The sequence below is a fragment of the Suncus etruscus genome, chromosome X, assembly GCF_024139225.1.
Source record: "Suncus etruscus isolate mSunEtr1 chromosome X, mSunEtr1.pri.cur, whole genome shotgun sequence".
Taxonomy (NCBI): domain Eukaryota; kingdom Metazoa; phylum Chordata; class Mammalia; order Eulipotyphla; family Soricidae; genus Suncus; species Suncus etruscus.
This window is the reverse complement of record NC_064868.1, coordinates 92059760-92076296: the sequence shown is the minus strand read 5'-3', so window position 1 is coordinate 92076296 and position 16537 is coordinate 92059760.

Sequence of the window (16537 nt, the reverse complement as noted above, 5' to 3'; positions counted from 1 at the left end):
TCGGTACTCAGGTTTGAACTGATGACCTCCGGGGCAGTCACAGGGGTTACCGTAGAGAGTCCTTAGCAGCTTTTGGTGTTCCACTGGCCGATCAAACCCCCCTAAGACTGGGGGCATTAGAAGTAACCACAGGAGTTGAGGCAGGAGGAGCAGTTTGCTGGCGTTTAAGCCGGATTTTGAGCGGGTTTTCTGCTCGCTCCACTGCCCACTCATTCTGATTAAATTCTATTGGTGCTGGCTTTAAATGTGAGGCATGTATCCACGCCGCAATACCGTCTACCTTAACTGCAGTAGGGGTCGTGAGGAGGACAACATACGGTCCCTTCCACCTGGGTTCTAGTGTTAGAGCACGATGTCGCCGCACGAGGACTGAGTCTCCTGGCTTGTAGTTGTGTGGTACTGTCAGGTCCCCGGGCTCGTATGCCTGCTGAAGATTTTTCCAGATGCACTTTTGCAGCGTGGTGACAGCAGCCAGTCGGGCAGCCAAGGGGGAAGAGGAAGCAAGAGAAGGTTCATAAGTATCAGTTATAACTTTTACTGGGGGAGGAGCCCCATATAGGATTTCAAAAGGGGTTAAACTACACTGGGAGGGGAGAGGGGTGTTTCGAGCCCGGAAAAGGGCTGAAGGGAGGAGGGAAATCCAGTCACTTACGCCAGTCTCTAGAGATAATTTAGTTAAAGTCTCCTTAATAGTTCTATTCATACGCTCTACCTGTCCTGAGCTGTGGGGATGATAGGCACAATGTAGCTTCCAATTGATTCCCAGAGCCCTGGCCAATCCCTGACTTACCTGGGCCACGAAAGCAGGTCCGTTATCGGACCCGATTACCTGGGGAAGTCCGAACCTGGGGAAAATATCATCTAGAATTTTCTTAGATACCATTTGCGCAGTTTCATTTTTACAGGGGTAGGCTTCTACCCAGCCGGAAAAAGTGTCCACAAAAACTAATAGGTATTTCAGTCCATATTTGGTGGGCTTGATCTCGGTGAAGTCAATCTCCCAGTGCTGTCCAGGTCGTGTTCCTCTTAATCGTTTTCCCATTTGGATTCTTCCAGGGTAGGCATTTACCAGCTGACATGGCTGGCACAACTTAACAACTTGTTCTGCAAGTCTTTTTATTTCCTCGGGGCGCGTGTCCCCCAGCCAGTCTCTTGCAATTTCTAACATTTTCCTGGGCCCTAGGTGGGTGAGGCGATGGAGTGTTTTTAGGTACTCTTGAATTCTTGAAGTTTTCTCTTGTCTAGGTACTTCCTTGAGTGGCAACAACCTTCTTGCCTCTGGGTCAGGCTCTTCTATTTCTTCCGGATCTAGTTCAGCAATTTTTGTAGTTTTCCACTCCGGCTTGAGTGGAGGTATAGGGATGTCTTCTCTGACCCATACTAATGCCTCCTCCTGAAGTGGCCTTGGTCCTGCGACGGGGCAGGGCAGTAGTCCCTCAGCTGCAGCCTTTGCCTCTGCATCTGCTTTTCGGTTCCCTGCTGCTACTGCTCCATTTCCTTTTTGATGTCCGGGGCAGTGAACGATGGCCAGTTCTTTGGGGAGTTGAAGGGCAGATAATAATTCCAGTATTTCCTTTTTATTTTTAATGTCCTTTCCCGCTGAAGTCAGCAGCCCTCGTCTTTGATAAATTATGCCATGGACGTGGGCGGTTCCAAAAGCATACCGACTATCTGTGTAGATGGTGGCTTTCTTCCCCTTTGCTAATTTTAAAGCTTTTGTTAATGCAATTAGTTCTGCCCGCTGAGCAGAAGTTCCATCTGGCAGCCGTTGGGCCCAAACCACTCTATGATTGCTTACTACTGCTGCTCCGGCTCTTCTTTCTCCTCCTTTTACAAAACTGCTCCCGTCTGTAAACCATATCACATCTGACTGCTTTAACGGCTGGTCCTGGAGATCTTTTCTGGTACTGCTTTCCTCAGCCAGTATGTCTTGGCATTTGTGCAGTACCGGCTCTGCTTCTTCTTCAGGCAGCAGAGTGGCCGGGTTTAAGGTGGCGGGTACTCCGATATGAATTCTGTCTTTGTCTAGCAGAATACTTTGATAGTGTGTAATTCTTGCGTTTGAGAGCCACCGGTCCGGAGGCTGGCGGATGATGCTTTCCAGTGCATGTGGGGCTACTATAGTTAGCTTTTGCCCAAGGGAGATCTTGTCAGCATCTTTTACCAAAAGGGCCGCGGCTGCAATTGCCCTAAGGCACTTGGGCCAGCCACTGGATACTGTGTCCAATTTCTTTGATAAGTAGGCAACCGGTCTTTTCCACGGCCCGAGTGTTTGGGTTAAGACGCCTCTGGCCACCCCGCCTCTTTCTTCCAGAAATAAAGTGAATGGCTTACTCACATCAGGTAGAGCCAGCGCTGGGGCGGACAGCAGGGCCGTCTTGATTGCATCGAAGGCTTGTTGGCAATCAGGAGTCCATTCAAATGCTGCATCTCCCTTTGTGAGATGGTATAGAGGTGCTGCCAGGTTGGCAAAACCCGGAATCCATAAACGGCAAAACCCTGCTGTTCCCAGGAACTCACGCAGCTGTCGCCGTGTTGTTGGTGGCGGGATTTGGGCAACTACTTTTTTCCGAGCCTCCGTCAGCCATCGTTTGCCATCACGTAGGGTATATCCTAGGAACGTTACCTCCTGTCTGCATAATTGGGCCTTCTTGGCAGAGGCCCGGTATCCCAGCTGGGCTAGCTCTTGTAGCAAATCTAGAGTGGCTTGCCTGCAACTGCCCTCGGTTTCGGCAGCGATCAGCAGGTCATCGACATACTCTAACAGAGTTACCTGTGGGTGTTGTTCGCGAAAAGCACTTAGGTCCTGATGCAAAGCTTCATCAAAAATGGTGGGGGAGTTTTTAAATCCTTGCGGGAGTCGTGTCCATGTCAGCTGGCCTGAGATGCCGGCCTCCGTGTCTGTCCACTCGAAAGCAAACAACGGCTGGCTAGCTGGGTGCAAGGGTAAGCAGAAGAAGGCGTCTTTCAAATCCAACACAGTGTACCAAATTCTGTCTGGACTGAGGGTACTAAGCAGATTGTAGGGGTTGGGCACCGTAGGGTGAATGTCTTCCACCCGGGCATTAACTGCCCTCAAGTCCTGTACTGGTCTATAGTCCCCGGAGCTAGGTTTCTTGACAGGGAGGAGTGGAGTATTCCATTGGGACTGGCATTTTACCAGAATTCCTTGCTTATAGAGCTTTCTGATGTGGGGAGTTATTCCCTGCTTTGCTTCTTGACTCATGGGGTATTGCCTGATTCTTACAGGGGTTGCGGTTGCCTTTAATTCCACCACTACTGGTGCCTGTAGTTTTGCCAGCCCTAGTCCAGCAGTCTCGGCCCATGCTGCTGGTGCTATTTCTAACCACCAGTCCAGATCTGTTTTGGAGGTATGGATTTCTTCCTCAAATATTCTATACTCGTCTTCAGCTCTCATGGTTAAAATGGATGTTCCAATAGGTTGGACTTTTGGATTCCTAAAAATTACCTCAGGGCCTGTTTCCTCAAAAGTAATTTGTGCCCTTAATTTAGTTAATAGGTCTCGACCCATTAAAGGTGAAGGACAGTCTGGAATGACCAGGAAGGAGTGCTTTATTTCTCCTCTCCCCAGATCCATTGTACGACTAGTAGTCCAGGGTCTGTACTTGCTTCCATTTGCTCCCTGTACTAAAGTTATTTTGTTTGCCAATGGCCCTAGTGGTTTCTTCAGGACTGAATATACTGCTCCTGAATCTAACTCAAAATCCACGGGAGTCCCCTCCACTTTAAACTTAGCCCTGAGCTCCGGGAGGGGATTGGAGCCCCGACCCCCTCATTCGGAGTCTATTGCTAGGGTCTTTGTTGAGCGAGGTTTCGGGGGTTGGGAGCACTCCCGTGCCCAGTGCCCTATCTGTCCACATCGAACACACTGGTCCTTCTCGAGCTTGCGCGGCTTCCGTCGTGATCCTAAATCGCGACGCGGGCCTGAGCCCCATCCCGGGTTCTTACGTGGGCCCAGGTCCCTGTCTGCCCTTTCTGCACTGACTGCTACGGCCAGGGCTCTTGCTATTTGCTTAGTTCTCCTGTAATCTCTCCGATCTTCCTTCCGCTCTCTCTCTAATCTTTCTTTCTCTTCCTCTTCCTTCTTACGCTTTTCTCTCTCTTCTTCCCACTCTCTACGTTCCTTTTCTAACCTTTCTTCTCTCTCTTCTTTTGTTTCTCTTTTCTCATATATCTTTTCTGCCTCTTTTAACACATCCTGCAAATTTTTGCCTTGTATGTTTTCTAGCCGCTGTAACTTCCTTCTAATATCTGTTGCTGACTGTCCTACAAAAGCCATGATTACTGATGCCTGATGGACCTCAGAAGCAGGGTCAAATGGGGTATATTGCCTATATGCCTCCATTAGTCTTTCTAGGAAGACAGCTGGTGGCTCCTCTGGCCCTTGTATTATTTCTTTTACCTTGGCTAAATTTGTGGGTTTCCTAGCAGCTTCCCGGAGACCTCTCATGAGTGTCTGGCGATAAGTGGACAGATGTTCCCTACCTCCAGGAGCGTTGGGGTCCCAGTCAGGTCTGCGCAAAGGAAAGATGTCATCTATTTCATCAGGCCTGTCGGTGATTAAACCACCATTCCCAATCACATTTTTCCGTGCTGCGGCCAGGATTCTATTTTGTTCCTCAGTAGTAAAGAGGGTTTTTATCAGTTGTTGGCAATCATCCCAGGTTGGTTGATGAGTGTTCATTAGGGAGTCAAAAAGGTTGATTAATTTAGTAGGGTCCTCTGAAAAAGAAGGATGATTTAGCTTCCAATTGTACAAATCAGAGGAGGGAAAAGGCCAGTACTGTAAGGTAGGCATATTTCCACCATGCCCATCGGGCAAAGGAACGTTGGGGACCACTGGTCTTAGTGGCATTATAGATGCTGCAAGAGGGGCAGAGCTTTGTCCTCTTAGCTGGCTCCGGGTCCCTGCAGCTGGTCCTGTGCGTCCATCCCCTCCCTCTGAGTCAGGGGGGGAGGGTGGATAGTATGATTCCTGTCCGTCTGTTGTTAAAACAGAAGGCAGGCAAGGGGCCCGGTCATGCCCCTTGGTTAATAGTGGTGGTGGTGGCTGGGGAGGGGCAGTGGGAGGTGACAGTGTGGATGGTTCCCCTCTCCCAAATGCAGGCGCTGCGGTGAGCCGCAGCGTCCCCTGGTCTGCACTTCCTGCATTCCCGCAGATCGAGGCAGGCGCTGGGGTGACCCACCACGCCCCCCCGTTTGCCCTTCCCTTCTCCGAACTTTCACAAGTTGAGGGAGACGCAGGTTGGGCAGACGCTCCCCGCTCTGCAGACCCGGGAAGCGGCCACGCCCCCTGACCTGCTCCCTGCTTCTCTGAACTTTCGCAAGTTGAGGGAGACGCAGGGGAGACAGGTGCCTCCCGTTGTGTGGATGCAGGCTGGGCGAATCTCCGTTCTGTGGGCCTGTAAGGGGGGGGCTCGAAAAGAAGAAGATCAGTTGTATCTGGATAAATGTTGGGGAACTGTGGTGGGCATAGAGGTGAGCCGGGAGGGGCTGGCTTCGTTATCTCCTCCGGGGCGCCTCCTTCTTGGGTTCTTACGGGAAGAATGCTATGGTTAGTAGGTGGGGGTAAGGAAGAGCGCTCAGGGTCAGGCGGCAAGGCGACCAGGCTGTCGGGAGCTGTTGGAAACAGAAAGGGGCGCATCCATTCCGGGGGGCTTTCACACAAATCTTCCCAAACAAGAATATAGGACTCCTGTTCTGGGTGTCCCTCGGGTTTGGCGCGGTAGATAACGCTTTTTACTTTCCGTACCGATGGCAAATGAAAAGAGCCTTCCTTAGGCCACCCTACACCAAAGGAGGGCCATTCAGAAGAGCAAAATGCCTGCCATTTTCTCTTCTTTATAACCCAAGACTGTTTTTTTGCCCTTTTATTAACTTCTTTCCAGTGCTCTAGTGTAAGAGCAAGTGGTGTGGATTGTACCTGTCCCATTGCTGCCTGGTCTCACCAGCCTTATGCACAAACAGCTGTTACCAAGCCTCTCTTTCACACAGCAATATATCAAGCCCTCTTTCCACACCTAACAGTGTAACAACCAACAAGGAATAAAAAAAACACAATACAGAGTCCGATTTGGAACACGAAAACAAGGGTAGGGTGTTCCGTAGAGAGAAAACAACAAACTGGGATGAGTGTACCAGAATATGAGGCTGGATTAGTCCAGTTACAAGTAAGAGGACAGAAAGAACTAGTCACAGAAGACATAGAAAAAGAGAATGTCCGACCACTTGAGGGAGAAGTGTATTGCTTAAACCAATGTGTTCCTAACCGGAGCTCAGTTTGTCTTGCTGGAGGGCAAGTCTATCTGGAGAGACTTGACTGAGACCCTTTATTCTTCACCAGGATTTATCTATCGGACCACGTCTTTTATGGAGAAGACGGGGTACCTGGCTCCGGGGGACTTTTGCGGTCGGACTCAGTAGCGTTAGTTTAGATACAGTTAGTGAGAGATCTTAAACAGAAAGTTTTTCGGCTCAACAATCAAAGGACGAGCCCCAAGGGACTCACAATAGAGAAACACAATGACGATACCAGAATTGCCAGATATTCAACTCAAATCGCAAGCCAATATTCCAACAACAGTTTCAAATTCAATAATAGCGACAGAAAGCAAACCTACGACGCAGACAAACCTTTACACAGACAGACCTCCTTCCTGCAACCAGGGAACGTCTTCCCCGTTGCTTTAAATCGCCTCCTAGGCACCCTGGTGCGCACGGCCAGGGATGTGACTTTGCGTTGGAGTTCGTCAACTCCTTTGCCACTCGGTATACGCATCGAGTGGGAACCTCAGTCTGGGATTCCAAAGTCACACACTTCCACGACTAAGCCCCTTAGTCGATTATCAGGTCTGTTTGCAATAGCGCTTCCCACAGATAAACCCAGAGCAAAGCACACGGGGAACTAGAGAGTGAGCTAAGGGGAGGAGGAGGGAGAAGGGATCCCAGGGAACTCACCAAGCAGACCTTGTTCACTCGTCCGGCTCGGGTGGGGTGTGTAAGGGTCTCCTGGTGGCTCGCCAAAAATGAAAAATCCGGACGACCCGACCCCCCAGTTGCCCAGCACAGAATAGTGAAAAAGGCACGTGCTCAGCAAATTGCAGGCAAGTTCCAAGTTTAATCTGATCGATCAGAGGTTCGAAACGTGCTCAGAGCAGAGCAGAGGTTGCGAACCCCAAAGTCTGAAATCAAGGGGTTTTTATACAGTTTTCAGGTGGGCTGTGTTATTTTTACAGAGGAAACAGGAATGGGCTTTGATATGGGGGAATCCGGAGGTTTTGGGGGTAGGTGTGAGTAGGGTCCAGACTTCAAGTCTCCAAGTGAGCGGGATCCAGACATTAAGTCTCCAAGATGTCTTCAGCACAATTAATGCAGGGTCTGTAAAACCATGGGGAGCCAGCAAATGGATCAGCACCTGTAACTCAGTAGATAAAAGACAAGCAGGTAGTTAACACAGAGGGGAGGTTGAGGGGGGAACATTGCATTGCATGAGAAAGAGACAGACAACTCCCATCAGGAATGTGTAGGGGAAAATATGTTTTTCACTTCTTTCAACGCATGCTTTTCTCTGTGATGAACATCTCCTAGATAGTTTATGCTTCCTTTTCATCCTGATACTTTGCTTGGGCACATAGGATTGTCCCCAACTCTATTTAAGGACAGAACTCAGAGTTAAGCTCAGAATTGGACTTGCTTTTCTTTTTTCTTTATAAAAATAATTTCTTAATTTAAGCACCACTGCTACAAACATGTTTATAATTGGATTCCAGCCATAAAATGCACACCCCCTTCACCAGTTCAACTTTCCCGCTACCATTGTCCATTTTCCTCCTTCCCCACTCCCTGACTATCTTTGAGACAGGCATTGCATTTATGTCTCTATCATTGTAATGATAGTTGTTAGTATAGTTATTTCTATAACTGCACCTACCACTATTTGTAATAAGCTTCATATTATGGGCTGGTCCTTTTAGTCCTCATCTCTATTGTCTCTGGGTATTATAATTATTATACTGCCTTTTAATTTTTCTTAAATTCCACATATGAGTGAGAGTATACTGTATTTGTCTCTTTTCCTCTGACTTATTTTACTCAACATTATAGTCTCCATATCATCCATGTGTGGTCAAATTTCTTGACTTAGTTTTTCTAACAGCTGTATAGTATTCCATTGTATGGATGTACCACAGTTTCTTTAGCAACTCATCTATTGTAGGGTATCTGGTTTTTTTCTAGATTTTGGCTATTATAAATAGTGCTGCTATGAGCATAAGAGTACAGAGGGCATTATTGTATTGTGTTTTTGTGGTCCTAGGATATATCTCTGAGTGGTATTGCTGGATCATATGGGAGCTCAATTTCCGTTTTTTTAAAGTAATGTCCATATTGTTTTCCATAAAGCCTGGACTAAATGGCATTACCACCATCAGTGAATGAGAGTTCCTTTCTCCCCGCATTCACAGCAGAAGTGGTTGTTCTTGCTCTTTGTAATGTGTGACAGTCTCTGTAGCATGAGATGATATATCATTGTTGTTTTGATTTGCATCTCCCTGATGATTAGTGGTGTCGAGCATTTTTCATGTCTTTTATCCATGTGTATTTATTCTTTGAGGAAATGTCTGTTCATTTCTTCTCCCCATTTTTAATAGGGTTATATTTTTTCTTGTTAAGTTCTGTCAATACTTTGTACATCTTAGATATTAGCCCTTCTCTGATGGGTATTGTGTGAATAGTTTCTCCCATTCTGTGGGTGACCTTTTTGACCTAGTCACTATTTCCTTTAAAGTTCAGAAGCTTCTCAGTTTGATGTAATTCCATTTGTTCATCTCTGCTTCCAGTTGTTTCTTCCTTAAAGATGACTTTAGTCTCAATGCCATAGAGTGTCTTGCCTATGTTTTCTTCTATACACCATATAGTTTCAGGTATAATATCAAGGTCTTTAATTTATTTTGATTTGACCTTTGTGTATTGCGTTCACTTTTTTGCATTATGGCTGACCAATTGTCCCAATACCACTTGTTAAAGAGGCTTTTCTTGTTCCATTTTGCCTTTGTTGCCCCTTTTTCTTTTTTTGTTTTTTTTCTCTTTTTTAAATATCTTTTATTTACTGATGAAAATGCATCACATAGTTGACATAACTGATCATAATACAGTTGCTTCAGGAAGACCAAAAGCAACAAGATTAAAAAAAGAAAGAAAAAATTGAAAGAAAAACAAACACTAGTAGAAAGTTTAGTAGCTCTTATTTCTTTTTTTAAAGGATGAAAGTTAAAAAATTACATTAAAAATGGTGTGGGTGGTAATTGTGGTTTGCATAGGCCCAGAAAAATATGGGGGAAATGGAAGGGAAAAGCCTTGGCCTAAGTACAAGGAGATCTTACTCCTGAAATTTTCTGGCATAAGACCAACTCAGGGCTCCAGGATATAGGCTGTCCAACCACTGATTTATTCTCTGTGGTCCTGGTAAAAATTTTTCAGATCTGCTGTTGTTAGTGTCAGGTTTCTGTTGTTTAAGATTTTGGTTTCTGTGCATCTACTTCATCGAAGTCAGGATGATGTTGAGCATCTTCTAGTTTCACCTCACCTAATTAGCAGATAATGCGGAAAGTTCTGCCCTGCAAGCAGGTTGTTGCTATTACTAAGTTGTCTGGTTGTTGAGAGAACCTTTTTTGGAGTAAGTCCATGCCAGGGCAGTGGTGGGGTCTTGCTTGGTAGAGGTTTGCTTCCTGGTGATGTAATAGACAATTGTGGATGTTTCTGTATATGATATCCATGGTTTAGGGGTGTATAGTCTTGCCCCTTTTTCAAAAAATAAATGATTTTTATATCTGAAGGTCATTCTCTGAATACTCAAGTCTATTTTGTTGATCTGAAGTTCTGTCTTTATTCCAGTACCATGCTGTTTTAATGATTATTGCTTTGTCGTACAATTTAAAGTTGGGGAAAGCAAAGCCTCACACTTTCTTTTTCCTTAAGGTTTCTTTAGCTATTCTTGGGTGTTTATTGTTCCAGATGAATTTCAGAACCGCTTGATCCACTGTTTTGAAGAATGTCAAGAGTATTCTTAGAAGGATTGCATTAAATATGTACAATGCTTTGGATGTGGTTTTCTTTAAAAGGAGAACCTTTCCAGCATCTGGCTCTCCAAACCCATCTCTAGAACCCTTTTGTATTTTTTCAGCCTTCCCAATTATGTATTTTGCTTCTGAGATTCATCAGGAGCAGAGATTTTTAATTTGGGCCATACATTTAATTTTAAGAAGAATATGGGTTTTAATTGTCATCAACTTTCCTTGCTTTAACTTTGGTTTGCAATGTTATAAAATTTTATAACATTTTTCACATCTTTATAGGCATTATAAGTTTCACCACTTTTTTTTCTGCTATTTGGGCTAGAGTCGGTGATGCTCAGGGGTTACTCCTGGCTATGTGCTAAGAAATCACTCCTGGCTGGCTGGGGGACCATATGGGGTCCCATATGGGGGATCGAACTGTGGTCTGTTCTCGGTGAGCTGCGTTCAAGGCAAATATCCTACTATTTGCGCCACCACTCTGGCCCCACGTTTGTCCTCTTTTAACAGAAAATTTCTAATGCCATCTTTCTGTGAAAATGAACCCTTTTATTCTCTCCTCCCATACTTGTCCTTTCTCGTGTAACTACTATATTTTCAGAGTTGAGCTATTTTTGTTGTGCTTAAACAGTTTGTCTTCCTTGGTTATTTATATTTGCATATGTATGAAACCATCTCATTATTGTATTTCACTTCTAGAGTTATTTCACTTATCACAATCATCTCAGTTTCAGCCAATGTTGCCTCCAAAGGCATCTTTAAAAATTGAGGAATAGGGGCTGTAGAAATAGCATAGCTATTGGGGCATTTGCCTTCTATGCCACAGACCTAGGTTCAATTCTCGGTACCCTCTATTGTCTCCCAAGCCAAAAACCCCCACCAATAAAACAAAATAAAATAAAATAAAATAAAATTGAGGAATCATATTCCCCAGAGTAAAAAGTGCGCAATATCCTTATTTATGCATCTATTGGTGTTCATAGAAGTGAATTTCATATTTTAGCTATTGTGTATTCCTTCAATAAATGTCTAGAAATGAAATTTCTGGATAATATGGTATTTATATTTTTACTTCTTTCTTAAGGTGTTTTGGTCACACCTGATTATGTTTTAGGATTACTTCTGGTTATGTGCTCAGAAATGACTCCTAGCTGGGCTTGGGGAATCATATGTGGTCCAAGGGAGCACGTCCATGTTGCTCAGGTGCAAGACAAGTAAACTACCCACTGTATTATATCTCTAGCCCCTATTTTTACTTGGTTAGTTTTGTTTTTTAGGTCACAGTCTGTAGTAGGAAGCAAAATGTTAGAAAAATAAGTAATGGAAAAAAACCAAATCACAAGACTGGGGGCTTATCCTGCCAGTGTTTGGGCACAAATTAGACTCTCTTAGAAGCTAAACCTGGATCAGCCTGGTTTCCTGATTTCCTGCATGTCGTAGCCAAACAAGACCCCAGCAAAGATAAGCTCTTCAGGGCCCATCACAAAGGTAAGCTTTTCTCTGCCCACAAATATTAGGGCTGATTCCTGCCTGTGTTTGGGCATGAAGGGGACACTCTAAGGAACTGCACCTGCACTTTCTGCCTGATTTCCTGGTTTTGGGCATTCAGCAGCAAAAGAAGAGCCCAACAAACATAAGCTCTCCAGGGCCCATTACAAAGGTAGGCTTGTCTCCTCCACACATAAAGTCTCTGCTTCACTTCACAGCTACGCATATCTTCTAGCCCATGAAACTTATCGCAACACATAGTAAAAACCACACTATAAGCGTGGCAATGAGGAAACAACTCAGGACAACAGCATGCATAGAGAATGAAGATGGCAGCTCCGATGACCCCCCAAAATACCAACTACCTCATTAGACTCTCAGAAAAGGTGTTAAGAATAGAAATATGGAGGATTCTAATAGAACTCAAAGAAAGCATAGGCCTCAGAGACAAAAATCAGAAAACTCCAAACTGAAATAACAGGACTGAAAAATTTGGTAGATAAAATAAAAAATTCAAAGGAAAGCCTCTCCAATAGTAACAGCAGTTGAGAACAGAATTGATGATCTGGGAGATTAGATGCATAACAATTCCACACAGTGGAAGAGATTGGAAAAGAACTTTAAAGCAATAATCAAACAAAATAAAAAAATACTAAAAATTGTGAAGAGATGAAAATAGAATTATTTTATAAATTCAACAGAAACAACATAAGAATCATTGGAGTCCCAGAGACCCAGGAAGAAAATTTCTAGAAAGAATCAACAGTCAAGGACATCACTATAGAGAAACTCACAGAGTTAAAGACTACATTCAACCAAATCCTTCACACCTGGAGAGTATAAGCTAAAAGAGACCCAAAGAAAAGCACCCCAAGACACATCCTAGTCACAATGACGAATCCCACAGATAGGGATAAAACACTGAAAGCAGCAAATTCAAAAAGAGAAAATACATTCAAAGGAGCATCCTTAAGATTTACAGCAAACATGTCACAAGAAAACATCAAGGTCAGAGGCAGTGGTGGGACATAGTGACATTTGTATAATTCACCTAGAATATTGTACCCAGCCAAAATCACTTTCAGGTTTGAAGAAAGAATACATGACTTCACGGATAAAAAGGAGCTCAGAAACTTTACAGACTCAAAACCAGCCTTAAACAAAAAAATCTGAAAGAAAGACCAACAGACACACTAGACTTCTAAACATGATGACACTAAATCCCATGACAATTATCTCTCCCAACATCAATGAACTAAATGCACCTGTTAAGAGACACAGAGTGGCAAAATAGATCAAAAAGCTGAATCCAACATTTTGCTACCTACAAGAAACTCATCTGAATAGTCAGAACAAACATAGACTCAAAACCATAGACTGGAGAAAAATCATCCAAGCAAACAACACCCTTACAAAAGTTAGAGTGGCCATATTAATATCAAATGACACAAACTTTAGACTCAGAAAAGTTATAAGGGGCAAAGTGAACATTTTGTAATAATCAAAGGATATGTAGAACAGGAATAAATTACACTCCTAAACATATACGCACCCAGTGCAGGACTAGAAAAATATTTAATGCAATTGTTGACAATTCTGAAAGAAGATATCAATAGCAACACAATAATAGTGGGAGACCTCAACACTTCCTTGTCACCCCTTGATAGGACAAGCAGGTTGAAATTTAACAAGAATATACTAGCTTTCAGAAAAGAAATAGAAGAAAGTGAACTGGAAGATATATATGTGTATATATGTATATGTGTATATATATGATATATATGTATATATCGATATATGTAGATATATATGGCATTCTATCCCCAGAAAACTGGATACTCATTCTTCTCCAATGTGCATGAGTCATTCTCCAGGATAGACCAAATGCTGGCCAATAAAACATATCTACATAAAGTCAAGAGGATATATATTGTACAGACTACCTTCTCAGATCACAAGGCACTGAAATTAGACGTGAATTACAAAGGGACACAAAACAGAATCTTTAACACCTGCAAACTAAACATCTCACTAGTGAACAACCAGTGGGTCAGAGATGAAATCAACTAGGAAATCAAAATATTCCTGGAAACAAATGAAATGAAGACACAAATTGTCAGAATTTATGGGACATGGCAAAAGCATTACTTACTAAGAGGAACTTTTATAGTTTTGCAAGCACACATCATAAAGAAGAAGGGGCCTATATAGATAGCTTAATGACACAGCTTTTAAAATTAGAGAATTATCAACAAAAGGAACCAAAAATAGGTAGGCAGAAGGAAATAACAAAGCTTAGAGCAGAAATCAATAAAACGTAAATCCAAATAACAATTTATAACAATAGATCAATGAAAGCAAAAGTTGGTTCTTTGACAAAATAAATAAGATTGATAAACCACTAGAAAAACTCACATAGAAACTGAGAGAAACTTGATAAACTGAATTAGAAATAAAAAGGGGGGGATCACTACAGACACTGTAGAGATTCAAAGGATAGCCAGAAACAACTTTGAGAAACTGTATGCCATGAAAAATGAGAACCTGGAAGAATTGGATAAATTCTTATAATCTTCCACGGTTAAACCTGGATGATCCAGCACATCTAAACAGACCCATCACTACTGAGGAAATTAAAATGGTAATCAAATGTCTTCCCCAAAACGAAAGCTCAGAATCAGATGGATTCACTAACGAATTCTTTCAAATCTTTTAAGAGGAACTTCTAATAAACCTCTTCAGGCCTTTTCATAAAATTGAAGAAGCAGGAACACACCCAAATAGTTTTTACGAAGCTACCATCACCTTGATACCAAAACCAGACAGAGATGCTACAAAAAAAGGAAAACTTCAGACCAATATCTCTGATGAACACAGATGCAAAGATCCTAAAAAAAATTGGCCAATAGGATCCAATACCTGATCAAGAAGGTCATACATCACGACCAAGTAGAATTTATTCCAAGAATGCAAGGATGGATTAACATATATAAATCAATCAACATAATACACCATATAATACGTACACTTCTTGTATCAGTGAACAAGCAAAGTCATATTTTTTGAAAGAAAGTCATAATTGGGTGACATAGAATGCATCAACTTTTTAAATGCTATAAATGGAAGGCCTGTAAGGATCTTCTGTCACTTTTTTCTGCTGGATTGTCAAGATAGACACCCAGAGCGGGAATGGGCCTTCCCTAAATTACAATCATAGCAGAACAGACTGAAACTCCTATCCCATGCTGTCCTGACTTTGACTTCCCTACATTTTAGCAGGTTTCCTTCACCAGAGGACATCATCATCACCTCTAGCATCTTCTGGAATATGTGTAGCTTCTTTCAAATTGATGTCAAATTTTTACAAGTGAAGACTTATTATCCCACACCCAAATCTTTGTCCCAGCTGTGGAATGCCAGAAAGCATTATTCTTTCTTTCCACTCTACATTGACCACCACTTACCTCTCAAACACCCAACCAGTGTTAAGACAAAACCTTAGGTTTTGCCACAGCAATTTTTTTCTACTCTGGAGACTTAGCTAGGTTAGGGATACAGGATGAGGGCACTGTGGAGTCAGTCTGGACGCCTGCAACCCCAGAGTGTTAAAACTAGGACTAGATTACCAGGTAAATTGGAAACAAACTCACAGCGGGATTCCCAGAAGTTTACAGTTACTTCTAGGCCCTCCAGGAAGAAGACCCACATATGTCTCCTTAGGGATAATTCTTACGGATTGGATCTAAAAGAAAAAAAAGCAACAATTTAAACATGTTACCAAGTAAATTTCTGAACCAGCCAACAATTTTTTTCTTCACCTGGTTTCTCTTGTTATTTGGTGTTTATTTGCTCTTTTGTTCACTAAACTCCCAACTCTAGAGTTTCTAATATTTCTAAAGAAAACAGAAAGACACCATTTATCAGAAGCCCGGTGAAGCAACTCACAAGTCGCACCCATCAGTGCTCTTAGTTGGGACTCTGAGTCTTTGCCACTGGGACGAGCTCTTCCTGGTTGCCAACCCTCCAGGGACATTGACATATCTCTCTATCTCCATCTCTGTTCTTATCTTGGTGCTCCCTGTCCTCCTTGAACACTTGGACTAGATTTATCTCAAAGGACAGATAGGGCAGATAAAGAAGAAAGTGTCCTCTTTTCACCAGAATTTACCCTTTGGCCTTCCAAACAAGAATGAAGCTCTTTAGTCTGTATCTCAAGGTCAATTGTGCTGTGCTACCTTTCATACCCTCTTCTTTAGAAATTCCAAGATCTCCACCACAAAACTTTTGAATTTATTTCCCTCTCTATCTTTCATTTCTGTTTTATTTTGTTGCAATGATGGGTGTCTCGCACTTGGTTTTGGTGGTTCCTGGAGGTCACAATCTTCAATTGTGTGACTCATACATGTTTTGTATGCTAGAATGGAGTCCTGCTCTTAGTAGCAGTGCTTGACCTAGGTGCTTATAGGGAAATGCACACTTTTTCGGTTGTGGTATTTGCAAATTACCGGCTGTAATGTATCAGAGATAGATAGCAAATTTTGTCGTGGTGGCAGGGATCCCAAATATCAGAGTCACTAGAATTTCACTCAGACATATGTGATGCTGCCAGGCCTGAACTTTCATCCCTGCTCTTACAAAGGTGACACTCTACAGCTGAGTTATCTCCTGGACTCTCACTATCCTCTTAAATCACTTTGCACATACATGACCTCTTGCTTTTTTACTCATGTTTTTTTTTTACCAATAATCTGTTCTCCTTTTGTCATGCAATTGCTAATTAATCCCTCTCTTTTTATTCAATAGTTATTTGGAGTCAGTTACTTGGTTTTAGAGCCCAAGGCTTTAGCATGCATGTGTGAGGTCCTATATTTGATCTGCAGCACCAACTTGGCAACAGCAATAAAACAACAATGAGATTAAGTTAGCTCACTTTCCAGACTTAAATCAAAAGCTGTCCC